The sequence below is a fragment of the Macaca thibetana genome, chromosome 15 (assembly GCF_024542745.1).
Source record: "Macaca thibetana thibetana isolate TM-01 chromosome 15, ASM2454274v1, whole genome shotgun sequence".
Taxonomy (NCBI): Eukaryota; Metazoa; Chordata; class Mammalia; order Primates; family Cercopithecidae; genus Macaca; species Macaca thibetana.
Window position 1 is genome coordinate 11,344,724 of NC_065592.1, and position 16,357 is coordinate 11,361,080.

Sequence of the window (16,357 nt, forward strand, 5' to 3'; positions counted from 1 at the left end):
CAACAACACTGGAGACAAGGACCAAAGCCCACCATTCAAGAGTAATAGCATATAGTATATATAAGCAGTAAATGCTTGCTGAATTAATAAATGGCTTATTCATAGGAACAAACTGAGAAATGCATTCCTGAGATGTGTCTGCTCCTTTCTCCGATGATGCATCAAGGAAGGTGGAAAAGGCAGTTGTGGGATGATGGGGCTACTCTATTAGGAAATGTAGGCATCACGCTCTTTCTGACTGGAATTATTTTCTGAGCCAATTAGCTGGGCTCTTCACTCATCTATACCTCACCTGACAGACAAACAAGCCAGAAAAATCCAATTACTTGGAAATGGAAAAATAAAAAGCAATCTTATATAATACCTTGGTCAAGGGGACTGTTTATAATGTCTTTTTAAGAAAGATGTGACATCTCTGGATCTCTGGCTGGAGTCCTGAGGGAAGGAAAGAGGCAGGGAGGGAGGGAGGGAAAGGAAGGAAGGAAGGGAGGGAGGGAGGGAGGAAAAAAAAAAATGGCCTAATGGCTCAGACAGGTTTTACGCATGAGAAGGGAGTGCTGTGAGGCTGGAGACCAAGAAAAGCCACCCCACACAAGTTGGGGCTTTGGAATCAGACAGGCACTATCCACTCTGACAGTTCTATAGTGGTGCCAATTAGACCCAAGGCTGCAGGCATATTAAAAAACAAACAACAACAAAACAGGCCGGTCATGGTGGCTCACACCTGTAATCCTAGCTATCTGGGAGGCTGAGGCAAAGGAATCACTTGAACCCGGGAGGGAGAGGTTGCAGTGAGCTGAGATCGCGCCACTGCACTCCAGCCTGGGTGACAGAGTGAGACTGTCTCAAACAAAACAAAACAAAACAAACAACCCAAAAAAGTCACTCTAATGACCTGTGCCTAATGCAGGAAGAGCTCAAGACTCACATAACCTCCTATCTATCCCCTTTGTCTTCTCTCTTGCCAGGTCTCTCTGGTATTCCTCTTATAAATGATGACCTGGCTTCCCCCATCGCCTTTCCTGGGCCCAGGAGGCCACATGCTGCATACCTGACCCAGACTTCTAGGTAATCACCGTAGGCTGGCTTCAGGCCACTTATCTTGGCAGCAACTAGACATCAAAGGCTCAAGTCACCCACTTATGACAAAGCACAAGAAACCAGGGTTCTGTTATGTTATCAGTTGTTCTTTACCCAAAGGAACCCCGAGTCTTCTAAAACCCAGTGTCACTAGAGTTTACAGCTACCTTAGTGATATACCAACAAATAAATAACAAATCAGGGCTTCGGGATGACAGACATTTTCTTTTTTCTTTCTTTTGAACCTTCCAGATTTATTTCAGTTACAAAGAGAATACTTGTATGCAAAAGATTTATTAAGCAGTGCCCGCAAAAGATACCGTTAAGGGAGTGGAGGAAGCAGGACAGGGAACGAGAAGAAACCCAGTGAGACTTCAGCTTCAGGCAGAACCCTGTGGAGGAACAGCTGCCATGTGACTGATGCTGTGCTGTCCGATTGGGTAGCCACTAGCCACTACTGAGCAACTGAAATGGGGGCATCCCAAGTGAAGTGTGTTACATGCTGGGTTTTGAAGACTTAGTACAAATAAAAATGAATTTAAAACATCTCATTAATTTTTCACACTGATTACATGTTGAATGATATAAATACATTGTTAGAATGATTTTTTTTAAGTAAAAAAAATTTTTTTGAGACAGGGTCTCACTCTGCCACCCAGGGTGGAGTGCAGTGGCATGATCAAAACTCACTATAGCTTTGACTTCCCAGGCTCAGGAGATACTCCTGCCTCAACCTCCCAAGTAGCTGGGACCACAGGTGTGCACCATCACATCTGGCTAATTTTTTAAAACATTATTTGTATAGACATGGGTCTCCCTATGTTGCCCACAGTGCTCTGAAACTCCTCAGCTCAAGTGATCCTCCCACACAAAGTGTTGGGATTACAAGCACGAGCGCCAAGCCTAGCCCCTTATTAGAATGAATTTTTATGTGGCTACTAGAAAATGTAAAATCACATATGTAGCTTGCTTTATATTTTGGACACTGATGCTCAAGGTAACTGACATCTCAGAGTTGTCCCCATCTGAGACAAGGGGCGAGGCTTCCATTTCCTGCAGCCTCAGTCACTGGCTGAGGGCCGCAGGGTGGGAGTGAGGATGGGGTGATGTAAAGGCCCAAGTGAATCCTTCAAGCTGTCTACACATGTGGGATGCAGGGGTGCAAAGGCAGTTCACCTGCGAGCACCATTGTGAGTGCTGGAGGTCCATGGAACTCAGGATGGGAAAAAGAGCACAGATCTGTGCAGTAAAGGGACCTGAGGGCATCTAAGGGGACTGACTGACGAGGTCCATGACACCTCCCACCCCACTCCCTTTCCTCTTCAGTATCTCCCTACCACTTCAGTAGTTTGGCTTCCTACCACTCTTTTCTCTATCTGCAAACTTTTATGCAATATATACGTTTGGACTATACAATGTTCCGTGACTTGCTTTTCTTTCTAAACTAGAGGTCTTATACGTCTTTCTACATCAGTAAATATACACGCATCCTTAATGTGGAATATTACAGAAAGAGACATCCTTACACACTGTTTACATTCTTTTAGCTTTTTAATCTTTAAATGCTAAGATGATTTAATTATCTTACCATGTTCTTTTCTAGCCCTTTAATCTTTAAGATTTTATTAAAAATGTAAAAGCCTAGCTCTTTTAAACCTCTTCTCTCATTTATCTTCTTGCCATACTTTACTCTTAGAGTTCTTTTTTTGCACTTTCATCTAATTCTCTGACTTCTGAAACTGTTCAGATTTTGTCTCATCACTGTTAATTTTAATCCATTTACTCATTTCTTTTATCTTTTCTTGTCCTAACTTTCTAATTTTAAAAAATATGTTCCTCTTAACCTTCTGACATATTTTACCTTTATCTTCTCACTATTTAAAATATATAGCAGTTGAAGAACTTCTTGGAAAGAAGTGGAGCACCATTTGCATAGTAACTCCTTGGCACTCTTGGAAAAAAGCAAAAAATAGCTCAATATATAAAGACAACTTATTGAAACAAGAGAGTGGCCAAACTCCATGCTAGAACTCTGAGATCTGCTACATATGATTAAGTGTAGACAAACTGAAAGAGATCACTGAGAGCCTGTACTTCTCCTGTAATGTGAGGGAAATGACCTGGTGTGTCCTGAAGTCCTGGCCAGGCTTGATTTGGAGGGGTGAGGACTGGCAGCAAGGGTGGGATGGGGCAGAGGGTTTCCTTTTCTTTTTGGTTTTTTCACTGGCCCAGCTTTCTAATGAGAAAGGGTGACCTTCTGAGGACAGGCTGAAGAAGAGAAGGATAAGTATGTCTTAGGAGCCACTTAGATCTCTTGAAAGATATTAACGAAAAATACACATGAACCTGCCCAAAGAAAGGCCACAAGTCAGAGGAAATCACACTGACTCACCCAGACCCTCTGTAGAGGCAAGACCCTCTTTGGGGTAAAGGTTGGAAATTCAAGGGAAGCCCTGCCAGGGGGGTCAGATACAGCACAGGAACAGGGAATTGGGTGGACTGATGGGAAAATGTGGGACTGGTAAGAAGAGATGGCACATTCCTACTGCCTCTGTACCCTGCCTGCTTCCTGAGGCCAGACCTCAAGCTCAGGTTCTAAAAGAGAAGATCCAACCATTGCTCCGATAGAGTGGGAGGCAGTTGAGGTGGTTCCATGCACATTATTAGTGGGTGCACGACCCAGGAGAGCTGCTTCTAGTCAAAGATGAATATGCAAGACTACCGAGCACAGGACCTATGAGAAACGGCAGCACTGGGCAGATGCGGAGTACAGATCAGGAGGTTTCCACAGGGAGCAGATGAAAAATAAGACACCAAGAGAACACAGCTTCTCTCAAAACGTCAAATATTGCAATAGGCGGATTTCACAAGGCTCTAGGATAAATATCCCAGAATAAGGTAGGGAAAAGGATGATTCAGTGTGGAGGTGCTTTCTAGGGGCAGTGGACCTGTAGGAGAGGACATGGGGGTATCCCTGAGCAGCTCTCCTATGGAAAGTGTTTTTCTATGTATGTGGTTTCCTATTTGATAGAGGACAGCTCTGAGAAGCAGACAGTTTACAGTTTTCCCCTCCTATCTGTGACTCCCAAGCCCTAGGTGTGCCTTGAGTCTTAGTATTGTGAGTCCAAAGGGATGGGGGCAGAGAGAAACACAGCCTATTTCACAGTTAGGCCTCTCCTCAAGGACACAAAGAAGTAACAGCAGTCTAGAGAACTTGTCTGGGAGCTCCAGATTCGGCCCCTCTAGCTGTGGCAGCCACAGCCAAGCCTGATGAGGCCTAATTTATGAAGTCTCAAAGAGACCACACTTTGGGAGGCTGAGGTGGGCAGATCACGAGGTCAGGAGTTTGAGACCAGCCTGGCCAACACGGCGAAACCCCGCCTCTACTAAAGATACAAAAAATTAGCCAGGCATGGTGGCATGAGCTTGTAATCCCAGCTACTCGGGAGGCTGAGGCAGGAGAATCACTTCCTGGGAGGCAGAAGTTGCAGTGAGCTGAGATGACACCATTAAGCAATCTAGCCTGGGTGACAGGGTGAGACTCCATCCTCAAAAAAAAAAAAAAAAAAAAAAAAAAAAAAAAGACCATGGAAGAACATAACTATGCCCAAGAGGCATCTCAAATGCTAGTAGGGAGACCCCCTGAATGCAGCACAACAGCAAAAAGGACAAGATCTCAGTTTTGGTTCCTTCAACTTGGCAGCCACTTCACCACCCTGATCACTGACCTTCAGCCATATCCCACAGGGAACATGGGAAGCTTCAGGGAGCTACACCTACTCAATTGCACCCTTAGTCTTAAACACGCCTTGTTCTGACTATTCACTGAAAACTCCCTTGACCCAGGCATAAATCATCATTCTTGCAGGTCTTCAAACCAATATCAGCTTTTGAGGTTGGAGTGATGCAGCCACCAAGTAAGCAGCAACCCCTGCAGAGCTGGTGCAATGGGAGGCTACAGTGAGCAGCTGGCTGTCAGTGGACGAATCAGGAGTGGACACCAGATTCTCTGTCGCCACATCTAAACTGGCCCCCTCCCACACACACTCGTTATATGCTATAACCTCCTACTCCATAGCCCTCATCACTGTCGGAAGTCATCCTAGTTACGCATTTGTTTACTGGGACATGGTCTTCTCCCTCCACTAGAATGTCAGCTCCATGAGGGGGCAGGAACCTCATCTGTTTTGTTCACGGTGTATCCCAAGCACTTAGCGCATAGCGGTCTCCACAAATAGCTGCTGAATGAATACATGACTATGTGAATGCCAAAAGCATTAGAAAGATATTCATCTGGCATAGGGAGAACATGTCAGGTTGATCTGGCCTTTCTTGAATGAGGTCACTGCTGGCTTCAGTCAGGCGGATAGGAAACCTGCTCTACTGCTTTACCAGTCTCTGACAGGCAGCTGCTTTGCGAGGACTGTGACAAGTGCACAGGAGCAAAGACAATCCATCTGCAAAACATCAACCTGGGCTTGATCTATGGAACTGACACTGGGGAATACTTAGTGGCTGGCAGTGCTTCTAGAGATACTTTTTTTCTGGTCATAAAATGCAAGATAGATATTTATGTCCTTAACTTCTGTTTGTGCTGAAACTATGCAATCACTGACACTTATGGTTGGAAAGTCTACCTCAAGCAGCCAGCTGAGGCTGGATTGCCCATTTTTACCTCTTCACCCAATAAGGTGGTTCCTACATGGGCGTGCCAGCTACGCAACAGCACACCCATGTACAGGGAACTTTTGGCTAGTGTGTGACCAACTTTCCATCAATATGTCTCATTTATTTTTGTTATGATTGGAGAAAAATACTGTCTGTGGCAGATTCTGTGGAATGACTTGCTCAACACCCACTTCAGTCCCCTTCCATTGTGCAAAAGTTGGAAAGCTAAAACTTAAATGTCCTCAACTCCTTTGCAGTTAGAGTTCTGGATGTGATTTAGATTCCACAAGTCAGATGCACTCATGAGAGACTCTGACTTGGAACTGAGTCAGTGGTGCAAAGGAGAGGATAAAAGCATCGTTTTGGTTTTGCAGACAGTGACAGGGGTATCATGGTTCTAGAGTCAGCAGCTTCTTGATTCTCCAGCTTTCTGAAGTAGCAGTGGTGGCTCTGGGGATCCAGGCAGAGTCGGCAGCAAGGGTCTGTAGTTAAGTCAAGGTGCCAGGAGCTCCTTGCTTCTTGATTGATCGGCTTCTTGACATGATGTGGCAGCTTCCTTTCCTGAAGATAGCAGAACAGAGTGGTCCTAGGAGCTCAGACTGCAGTCGGCTCTCCAGCCGTTTCAACAAACTTGTACACTCTTCATTCCCTCGATCAGTACAACAGCCCTTTCCGCTTATATTGGGTAGAGTGGATTCTGTTGTCTGCAACAGATTACTGACTGATATACCTTTTATAGTGTCTGTCAGATTGGATTGTGAGCTTACCAGTTTAAATGACCCTGTGCAGACTGTAGAGTAGGGCACAAATTTCTTCTTCTGGAGGAAGCAATGAATAACTTCCAGTGGGCAACAAAAAGAGACTGCATATTTTTACTGAAATATGTAGGAATGTTGTCTTTTAGAACAAAAGAGAGCCTGCTCAAAGCACTAGGTATTTCTGCTCAAGCAGCAAAGAAGTGTTGAGGAGCAACCAAAAGAATAGCACACTAGGGTCGTGTGGAGGCTCACACCTGTAATCCCAGCACTTTGGGAGGCCGAAGCAGGGTGAACTGAGGCCAGGAGTCCAAGACCAGCAGGGGCAACATAGTGAGACCTTGTCTACAAAAAGTTTAGTCCTAGTTACTCAGGAGGCTGAGGTGGGAGGATCAGGTGAGAGTATCACTTGAGCCCAGAAGTTCGAAGTTACAGGAGCTATGATCACGCCACTGTGCTCCAGACTGTCTGGTCTAGAGACAATAGATCTAGACACCCTGTTTCTAACAGCACACTAATTGAGGATACTTCTGAGGCCACTGTTACACTGAAGTGTGATTATGCTATCACTGTTGCTCACCTGCTTAGCATTGTTTCGAGTCTTTTCAAGTTTGTTACCAAAAATTATATTCATAAGTGTGCAGAAAACATAAAATAGTTGAGAAATACTAGTCTAACTTATAGATGCTTTGACATTTCTGATAATAACATTTTTTACTGCGCCTTATAGTAAGCCATCCTAGCTTGGGGCAGAACTAACTGCAGGAATGTACTTTCAGGTACTGAGTCCACCCAGTTTTAATATACCTCATAGCCACTGTGATTTCAGGTCTAGGCAAGGGCCAATGCTGAGTGGGCCTAATGTCTTTGTAAATGAAACCCTGTCAACTGTGGTAAGGCAGCTGTCATATCCTCCATGAATTTCCTTTTTCATGTAAAATGCTATTCTCCCATATTGATTTTTTCCCTTTTTGGATCACTTCCATCAGATATAAACATCATTATAAAACAAGAGCTAAAAAACCCAAACAAAAACAAATTTTCAACTCACACTCCCTCCACCTGTGCAAAGAGTTGACTATATGTGTTGTTTCCAATCATCTCCTCTCATTATCTCTTGAAGCCAGTCCAGTGAGATTTTCACCCTCACTGTTCCAAAGAAACAGTTTTGTCAAAGGCTACCAATGGACCAATGATGCTAAACCCAGTGGTCAACTCTTAGTTCTTCATTTTGTTTGACCTATCGACATATGACACAGAAAATCATTCCCTCTGCTTTTCTTAAAAAACAAAACAAAACAAAACAAAACAAAACTATGAGAATCTTATTTCCCCCAAATAAAAAATGTCAATCACATTATGTATCCATGACACAATGGTTTCACATTCAGGTCTCAAGTCTACATTTCACTTGGGATTTATATGAACAGCTAATCAAAGTCTACCAAATCACAGGTTACTTTTCCTGACTAATAAAGTTTCTGTAGTGATTCTCTTTCCTAACATCTCCTGATATCCCTTTTTCCCACAAAATGTTTATGTTTCCCTATTTCACTGTGATTCACAGTCACATTAAAGAACAAAGCTAAACAAAACAAAAACTTTGGTGCATTCTTTCAAACATTTCCTACCTGAAGATCGATATCTGCTCTGTCCCAAGGCAGCCACCAACCACAGATGGCTATTCAGCACTTAAAATATAGCTAGCCTGAAGTGAGATGTACTGTAAGTATAAAATGCATACTAGATTTTGAAGACAGTATGGGAAAAAAGGAAACTTTCTCAATAATTTGGCCACTAGAAAATTTTAAATTACATATGCAATTCTGTACCCTGGCTATTGCCAGAAGCTGCTTGTTTCTCTACATTTAACACATATGTATATGCTAGGTATCTTTCCAAGTAGAAATACAAATTCACAGCAATCTTTCCAACAGATGATTCATATTATATTGATATACTTCTGATGGACTTAAAACTTTTATAAGTGCTATGGTCTAATGTCTGTGTCTCTCCAAAATTCCTATGTTGAAACTTAATCCCCAATGTGATAGTATTAAGAGGTGGGGCCTTTGGGAGGCGATTAGGACATGAGGGCTCAGCTCTCGTGAATATGTCCTTTGTGACCGTATAGCCGAATCCCAAGAGCTTATTCACCCCTTCTACCACATGAGGACACAAAAGGCGCTGTAACAGGCCCTCACCAGACACCAATCTGCCGGCACCTGGGTCTTGGACTTTATAGCCTCCAGAAGTGTGCACAATACATTTCTGTTGTTTATAAAGTACTCAGTGTAAAGGATTTTGTTTTAGCAGCCCAGATGGACTAGGGCAACAAGCAATCCTACAGTGAATATCCTTCTTTGTAAATCTCTTTGGGCAGTCACACCTCATTGCTAACTCATACTTGCTTACTGTCCTCTAAGATCCTAGCTCTAGAGACAACCAGATGTGGGGTTTCTATTTTCCCACATCTCTACACTCTCTGCCTCTGTATATCTCTGCATGCTGCTGTAGAATTTCTCCTCCCAGAAAACCAGCCGTGAGTCTCACTGCAAAGGACAAATCTTTTATAATTTTCCTACAGCACTGTTTGTCAGACTTCATCTCTCTTAAGATCTTTAACTCTGGAAACCAGACAACCAAGCATAATCTCTCATATTAACATTCTAAAGCAAAACTAATTTGACTATTGTCTTCCTCCAAAAAGGAAGCTGGTTTGCATTAATTTAAAATCTTAGTGAATAATAAAAGTTGTTTTTTCTCTGCTCTTAGAAGAACAGACATAATATGAAAATTAATTTTCTTCTGCTGGCCCTAAAAGCCCATTATGTCAGCCCAATACAAGACAGCTTTTAATAGTCTTTCCCAAGAAGACTGCTGTTTTTCCAAAAGAAAACTGACAGCAGCAGATTTATTTGTGATTAAATACTTAAGAGCCTGATACAAACAAAAAGAGTAATAACGTAACACAGAGGAATGAAGACTGTGAAAAAAGCTCACATTAAAATATCTGTTCACAAAACTACCTGAAAAAAAGAAAGTCTGGAAAACTACAAGAAAAACAAACTCTAAGAGTCCCAAGAAACATAAGGAAGAAGAAAAGGAGGCACCCCAATGCATAATGGATAACTGCTCTTTTCTGAACTTATCTTGGCCTGGAAAGCAATATTCAGGAACAAGAAAGCATTTGTCTTGGCACCGAATCTGTTCTCACAAGGCGTGGGTTCTATGCATTACTAATAAGGAAACCACCATGTACAGAGCAATATTTGGGAAAGTAGAAAATGTTTTCCATTTGTAATTCAAAATCATCTGTCTATGGTAGGGCTCTGCACCCACAGTGGCTAATTTTAGCAAGCATAATTTAACCACGTAACTAAGGCGGTCTTTTACAACAAAAACTAAAAAAAATACAGAAACCCCAATTCTGTGACCCTGGGTGGCATCTGGGTATCCATATTTTGGAAAAGCATCCCAGATATAATGACTTTTTTTCTTCCAACCCAATATCCATTCTCTTCTTCTGGTAATAGCACTGTGGTTTTCCTTTGAGAAACCACTACCTCTTGGTCTCTGTGAATGGAAGATTTCAGCACGTGATCAGGCCCAGCCAATGAGCATGTTTCACCCCCTTCCAGCCAAAGCAATTGGTTCAAGGATGACAGTGGAACCCAAGAGAGCCAATGAATGTCAACTCAGGGACATATGCTAGAATTATTACTGTTATTGTTATTTTAAGAGACAGGGTTTCACTCTGTCACCCAGGCTGGAGTGCAGTGGCATGATCCTGGCTCACTGTAGCCTCAAGCTCCTACTCTAATGATCCTCTCATCTCAGGCCCCTGAGTAGCTGGGACTATAGGCATGCAACACCATGCCCAACTAATTTTTATTTTATTTTTTATTTTCTTTTGAGACAAGGTCTTGCTCTGTCACCCAGGCCAGAGTGCAGTGGTACATCATGACTCAGTGAAACCTCGACCTCCTGGACTCAAAAATTTTGGGATTACAGGCACAAGCCACCATGCCAAGTCATGTGCTAGAATTATTGAGAAAGCAGCCCTATATTTCTGCTGGGATCCTACATTGAAAGTAAATCTGGAGTAGTTAACTTTCTTTGACTCGATGAGGAAAGGCCTTGAGAATAAAGTCAACCCAGAAGATGAAGACTACTAATGTCATTATTTAAGCAGCTGGAGCCATCTTTTCCCAATGCTTGGTGTCTACCCCAGCATTTTGCAATTGTGGGAACCAATAACTCTCCTTTGCTTGTCATTCATAGCTTTTGACAATATTAAGAAAAAATTTAACTACTGGTAAGGCACTGATATCAGCCAATCAGGAAAGATGCTAATGCCGGCTGGGCATGATGCTTCATGCCTGTAAACCCAGTGCTTGGAGAGGCCAAGGTGGAAGGATCACTCGAGCCTAGGAGTCCAAGGCCAGCCTGGGCAATACAGGAAGACCTCATCTCTACAAAAAAATGTAAAAATCAGCCAGGAGTAGTTGTGCATACCTGTAGTCCTAGCTACTCAGGAGGCCAAGGCAGGAGGATCAGTGAGCCCAGGAGTTCAAGGCTGCAGTGAGCTATGATCATGCCACTGTACTCCAGCCTGGGCAACAGAGTGAGACTCTGTCTCTTAAAAAGACAAAAAGAAAGGATGTTGATGCGTTACTACTCCTGCTTCAGTAGCTGAAGGAGAAGGGTTCAATGGTGATTACAACTGGATTAAGAGCCACCTGATGATTGAGGCTACACCTGAAATCAGCCTATGAACATTGGTACTGCAAGTGGCCATGAGAGCATCATGAGTGATGGGTGGCAAGAATAATGAGGCAAGCTTTGATTTCACTCTCAGGGAAAGATAATGCAGCTGCTCAATACTAAAAAGGCTTGCTTTACGAAGTAGTGGGCTCCTGGACCTTAGATGTAAGAAAGGGAAGCCGGATGATCAACTACAAAGGTTGTTGCAGGAAAGTTCTGGTATTACTCAGAGGGTTGGTTTTCAAAGTACTGTATGCCCCTGGGCCAGCAGTATGGCATTACTTATGAGCTTGTTAAAAACACAGATTTATGGAACCCACTGATGACCTTGTAAATCAGAACCTCTGGGGGTGGGGCCCAGACAACTGTGTTTTAAGAAGCCCTCCTCCTATGTATGCTCTGTTTGAGAACTGTATTAGCAATCTGACTCAGTTTTGTGAGCCCCATTCCACAGATTCCGACTAAGTAGATTTGGGGTGAGGCTTGAGAATTTGTATTTCTAACAAGTTCTTAGGGAATGCTGATGCTGCTGGTCCAGGGACTACACTTTGTCTGAGCAGCTGACCTAGGTGATGTCTAAAGTTCCATTCAAAGTTGAGATTCTTTGATCTTCAGGATTTACCTCACAAATTCAATCCTACTAATATATAACCCTGTTAGTGTGGTGGCTCATATGTGATTTGACCTCCATGAAATATTATAGCCAAAATGACTCAGCTCAGCAATAGAAAATAATTGAAAATAACTGGTTCATCAATTACTTGATCAGCACAAAGGGCAAAAGATAACAGATATATCTTAAAATATTGTTTGCCTGTATTAGCCTCCCTCACACAAAGTAGGTTTTCCTGTATGTTTCACATCTAAACACCCCTAAAAGTTTTGTTCAGCCAATCCTAGCCGTTTCCCTAGGTACCTATTGTCCTTCTCCTCACCCACTCTCTTCCTAAATCCGCAGCTCAAAAATGCAACAAAGCAAAGCGGAACCTTGTTCTGAGGGCAGGGGAGGAGGAAAAACTGAATAGGCAAAGCTGAAGTTTCAATCAGGCAAGGGGAGGAAAAGGTTGAGAAGAATTTTTATGTAAATTTTTTTTTTCCTTTTTTTCAGACGGAGTTTCACTCTTGTTGCCCAGGCTGCAGTGCAATGGCATGATCTTGGCTCACCGTAACCTCTGCCTCCTGGGTTCATGCGATTCTCCTGCTTCAGCCTCCCGCGTAGCTGGGATTACAGGCACGCGCCACTACGCTCGGCTAATTTTGTATTTTTAGTAGAGATGAGGGTTCTCCATGTTGGTCAGGCTAGTCTCGAACTCCTGACCTCAGGTGATCTGCCTGTCTCGGCCTCCCAAAGTGCTGGGATTACAGGCATGAGCCACCAAACCCGGCTGAATGTCATTTTTGTCCAGAGCAGTTACCATTTACTAAAGCTTTGTGCCAGGTACTGTTTTTAGCACTTTGCATAAATTAGTTCATTTAAAGCTGACAGCAATACTTTGAGGCAGGTCATTTTATAAAGGAGTTAACCAAGGCTCAGAGGGGTTATACAACTTGTCCAAGTTCACATGTGGTGAGTGAAAAGACAGAAGCTTGAACCCAAGTCTTTCTCACTCCAAAGCCCTTGTTTTTTAACACTATCTGATGTGCCTTCCTACAAAATGATGGCAAACACATCTAGGGCAAGTGGTTTAAAAGCATAACTGTCTTATTCTACTGCCTCCAGGTTTCCCCGCTAGTCTCTCACTGCCCCTGCCTGGAGGCCTAATGCCTGGGCGCCCAAAGCCTGGGCTATTCCCTTTGCCTTTACATTCATCAGTTTGCTGTGTCTGCAGGCTAGTTAGTTACCAGAGCTGACATCAGATATTTAGCCAACAGAGTTGCCAAAGTGAAAATAAGGCCTTTCTTCTCCTGATGCCAACAAGATGCTTAGGTAAATATGGCTAAACCAGATTCTCAAAGGCCCTAAACATGAGGCATTTAAACTGCTAGGTGTGGTGACTCCAGCCTGTAACCCAGCACTTTGGGAAGCCGAGGCAGGAGGACAGCTTGAGGCCAGGATTTTGAGAGATCAGCCTGGGAAACAAAGTGAGATCAAGTCTCTACACAAAATTTTAAAAATTAGCTGGGCATGGTGGTGCTCACCTGTAGTCTCAGCTACTCGGGAGGCTGGGGTTGGAGAATTGCTTGAGTCCAGGAGTTCAAGGATGCAGTGAGCTTTGATTGTGCCACTGTACTCCAGCCTGGGCAATAGAGTTAGACCTTGTCTCAAAAACAAATGAATAAACAAAATTGATATAACAGGAAATGAGAAGGAATTACGGACTCTGGGTAAGGGAGGCTAATCTGGTAACAGGCCCGCAATTGAGGCAGACGCTGTCGCCTCTGAAGAACCTGCAGAACTTTCTGAACATCCACAGGCCCAGTGCCACCCTGGACTTTCTGAATCAAAAGGCCTGGAGCAGGGGTACCCATATGCACCTGTATGGCTAAGACGGTCCACAGGTGATTCTGATGCACAGCCAAGGCTGTGAGGTAATTTGGATTAATGAATTAAGGAGGTAGTTTTTCGAAGCAACAAAAATAAGGGGTGGAGATATAGATGAACATTTATCTGTTTTAAATTAAGGAATTCACTTTTACTTAAGCATAAACAGGGTCAGGCACAGTAATTACAGACTCACGCCTGTAATCCCAGCACTTTGGGAGGCCCAGGTGGGTGGATCACTTGAGGTCAGGAGTTTGAGACCAGCCTGGCCATCATGGTGAAACTTCGTCTCCACTAAAAAATATAAAAGCCAAGTGTGGTGGCGTGTGCCTGTAATCCCAGCTACTCAAGGCTGAGGCAGAAGATTTGTTTCAACTTGGGAGATGGAGGTTGCAGTGAGCCGAGATTGAGCCACTGTACTCCAGCCTGGGTGACAGAGTGAGACTCTGCCTCAAAACAAAACAAAACAAAACAAAACAAAAACCAACAACAACAAACAACAAAAAAGCATAAACAGGAGGAAGATCTGACTAAATTTTAAAACAACCACCACAATTTAAAAAAGCTTTATCAGAAACATAAAGAAAATAAAAAGGCAAATAATAAACTGGAAAAAATATTTGCTACATATTTGACCCAAACAATTAATTTTCTTAATAAATAAATAAAAAGTGCTTCAATTCAATAAGGAAAGCATAAGCATTCCAAAGGAAAACGGACAAAGTGTATGCATCTATATTTCATAAAAATCAGTATAAATCATGGATAAATATAAGGAAAAGTTTCACCTCACTATGAAACAAAGAAATTCAAATTAAAACAAGGTACCACTTTGGCAAATATTTATAAATGATAATGCCTAGTATTGAGAGTGGGGAAAACAGGCACACCCATATGCCTCTGGGAGACTATAAATTGGTACAACTCTCTGGTGCGCAATTTAGTATTATGCTTCAAAAGGCTTTAAAATGTTCATTTTCTTTAAAACGCTTTAAAACGTTTCTTTAAAAGGCTTTAAAATGTTCAATAACTCCCATCACTTCTATAAATTTATGATGACGTCTTTACAAAAGTTGACCTCTTCATAGCTAAACAAATGCACATGGATTTACAGCATCTTTAGTAAGAGTGAAAAACTGTAAGTAAACTACATGTGTCCAGTAAATAAATGGTAACATATCCATATGACAGAACACCAGGCAGCAATTTAAAATAGATTTCAGAAAAGTTTAAGGATGTGCGGAAATCCTTACACGATATTAAGTGGAAAAGCAAGTTAAAACATTAATATAAATACACACACACATAGTTAAGAAAAAAGGCTAGTTAACACCTGGTGGTACTCTGGGTAAATACAAATTTAATTATCCTCTTTATATTTTTCTTGATTTTTCAGATTTCTTCTCACAAACACAAATTAGTTTTTTTTTATTTTATTGAGATAGGGTCTTGCTGTGTTGCCCAGGCTGGGGTGTAGTGGTGCAATCACAGCTCACTGTAACCTCAAACTCCTGGGCTCAAGTGATCCTCCTGACTCAGCCTCTGGAGTAGCTGAGACTACAGGCATGCGCCACCACGCCTAATTTCTTTTAATTTTTGTAGAGATGGGGTTTCACTATGTAGTCCAGGCTAGTCTTGAACTCCTGAGGTCAAGGATCCAAGCGATCCTCTTGCCTCAGCCTCCCAATGCACTGCGTATAGGTGTGAGCCACTATGCCCAGCCACAAATTAGTTTGTTGTTTTTCCATCTCACTCTGTCCCCCAGGCTGGAGTGCAGTGGCGCAATCTCAGCTCACTGTAACCTCTGCCTCGTGGGTTCAAGGGACTCTCCTACATCAGCCTCCCCAGTAGCTGGGATTACAGGCGCCCACCACCACACCCGGCTAATTTTTGTATTTTTAGTAGAGATGGGGTCTCACCATGTTAGCCATGCTGGTTTCAAACTCCTGACCTCAAATGATCCATCCGCCTCGGCCTCCCAAAGTACTGGGATTATAGGCGTGAGCCACTGCGCCTGGCCTGCAAGTTAATTTTATAGTCAGAAAAAATGATAATCATTTTTATCCTACAGCTAATAAGATAATGTCATGGAGTACCAAATCGAGAATAAGAAAACTCTGGAGGCTAGGAAATCATTAGTCTTTCAGGTGTAAGGTTATGAAGACAAAGGAGAGGGTAATAAAAGTGGGAATTCAAAGGAAAACATTTTCTAAACTGGCACTGCCCAATATGCTAGACTTTAGTACTAGGCGGTTATTTATATTAGTTAAAGCTAAATAAAATGTAAAATTCAGTTCCTTAGTTCAACTAGCCACATTACAAGTGCTCCATGGCCACAGGTGGCTAGAGGCTACCATAACAGACAGCATGGATTATAGGTTTCCATCACTGCGGAAAATTCCATGGGACAGTGCTGTTCCATGTATTCCACTTCAGGTCTGAGGGATCCAGCTTCCGGCTTGTCTCTTCAGCCTCATCCCTTGGTTCAGTTTCTCACATCCTTCATGCTCCAGCAACAAGCATGTAAGCACCATGAGGACAGAGATCGTATCTGTCTGGTTCTCCAAGTCTAGTGGGGGAGACATACTACCTGGGTAACTACACA

At 42.8% G+C, this 16,357-nt stretch overlaps 1 protein-coding gene across 5 annotated transcripts in view; it reads right to left on the reverse strand.

Annotated features, from left to right (window-relative positions):
* GARNL3 (GTPase activating Rap/RanGAP domain like 3) overlaps positions 1–16,357 on the reverse strand; it is a 598,754-nt gene that overhangs the window by 153,660 nt on the left and 428,737 nt on the right. The window contains exons 2-3 of one of the 5 annotated variants that reach the window (XM_050759785.1): positions 15,672–15,771; positions 13,410–13,507 (exon numbers count right to left, since the gene is read on the reverse strand). The exons of the other annotated variants lie outside the window; for them this stretch is intronic. The gene's annotated coding sequence lies outside the window, so the exon portion shown is untranslated. The remainder of the gene's footprint in view (positions 1–13,409; positions 13,508–15,671; positions 15,772–16,357) is intronic. 5 annotated transcript variants of the gene reach the window in all.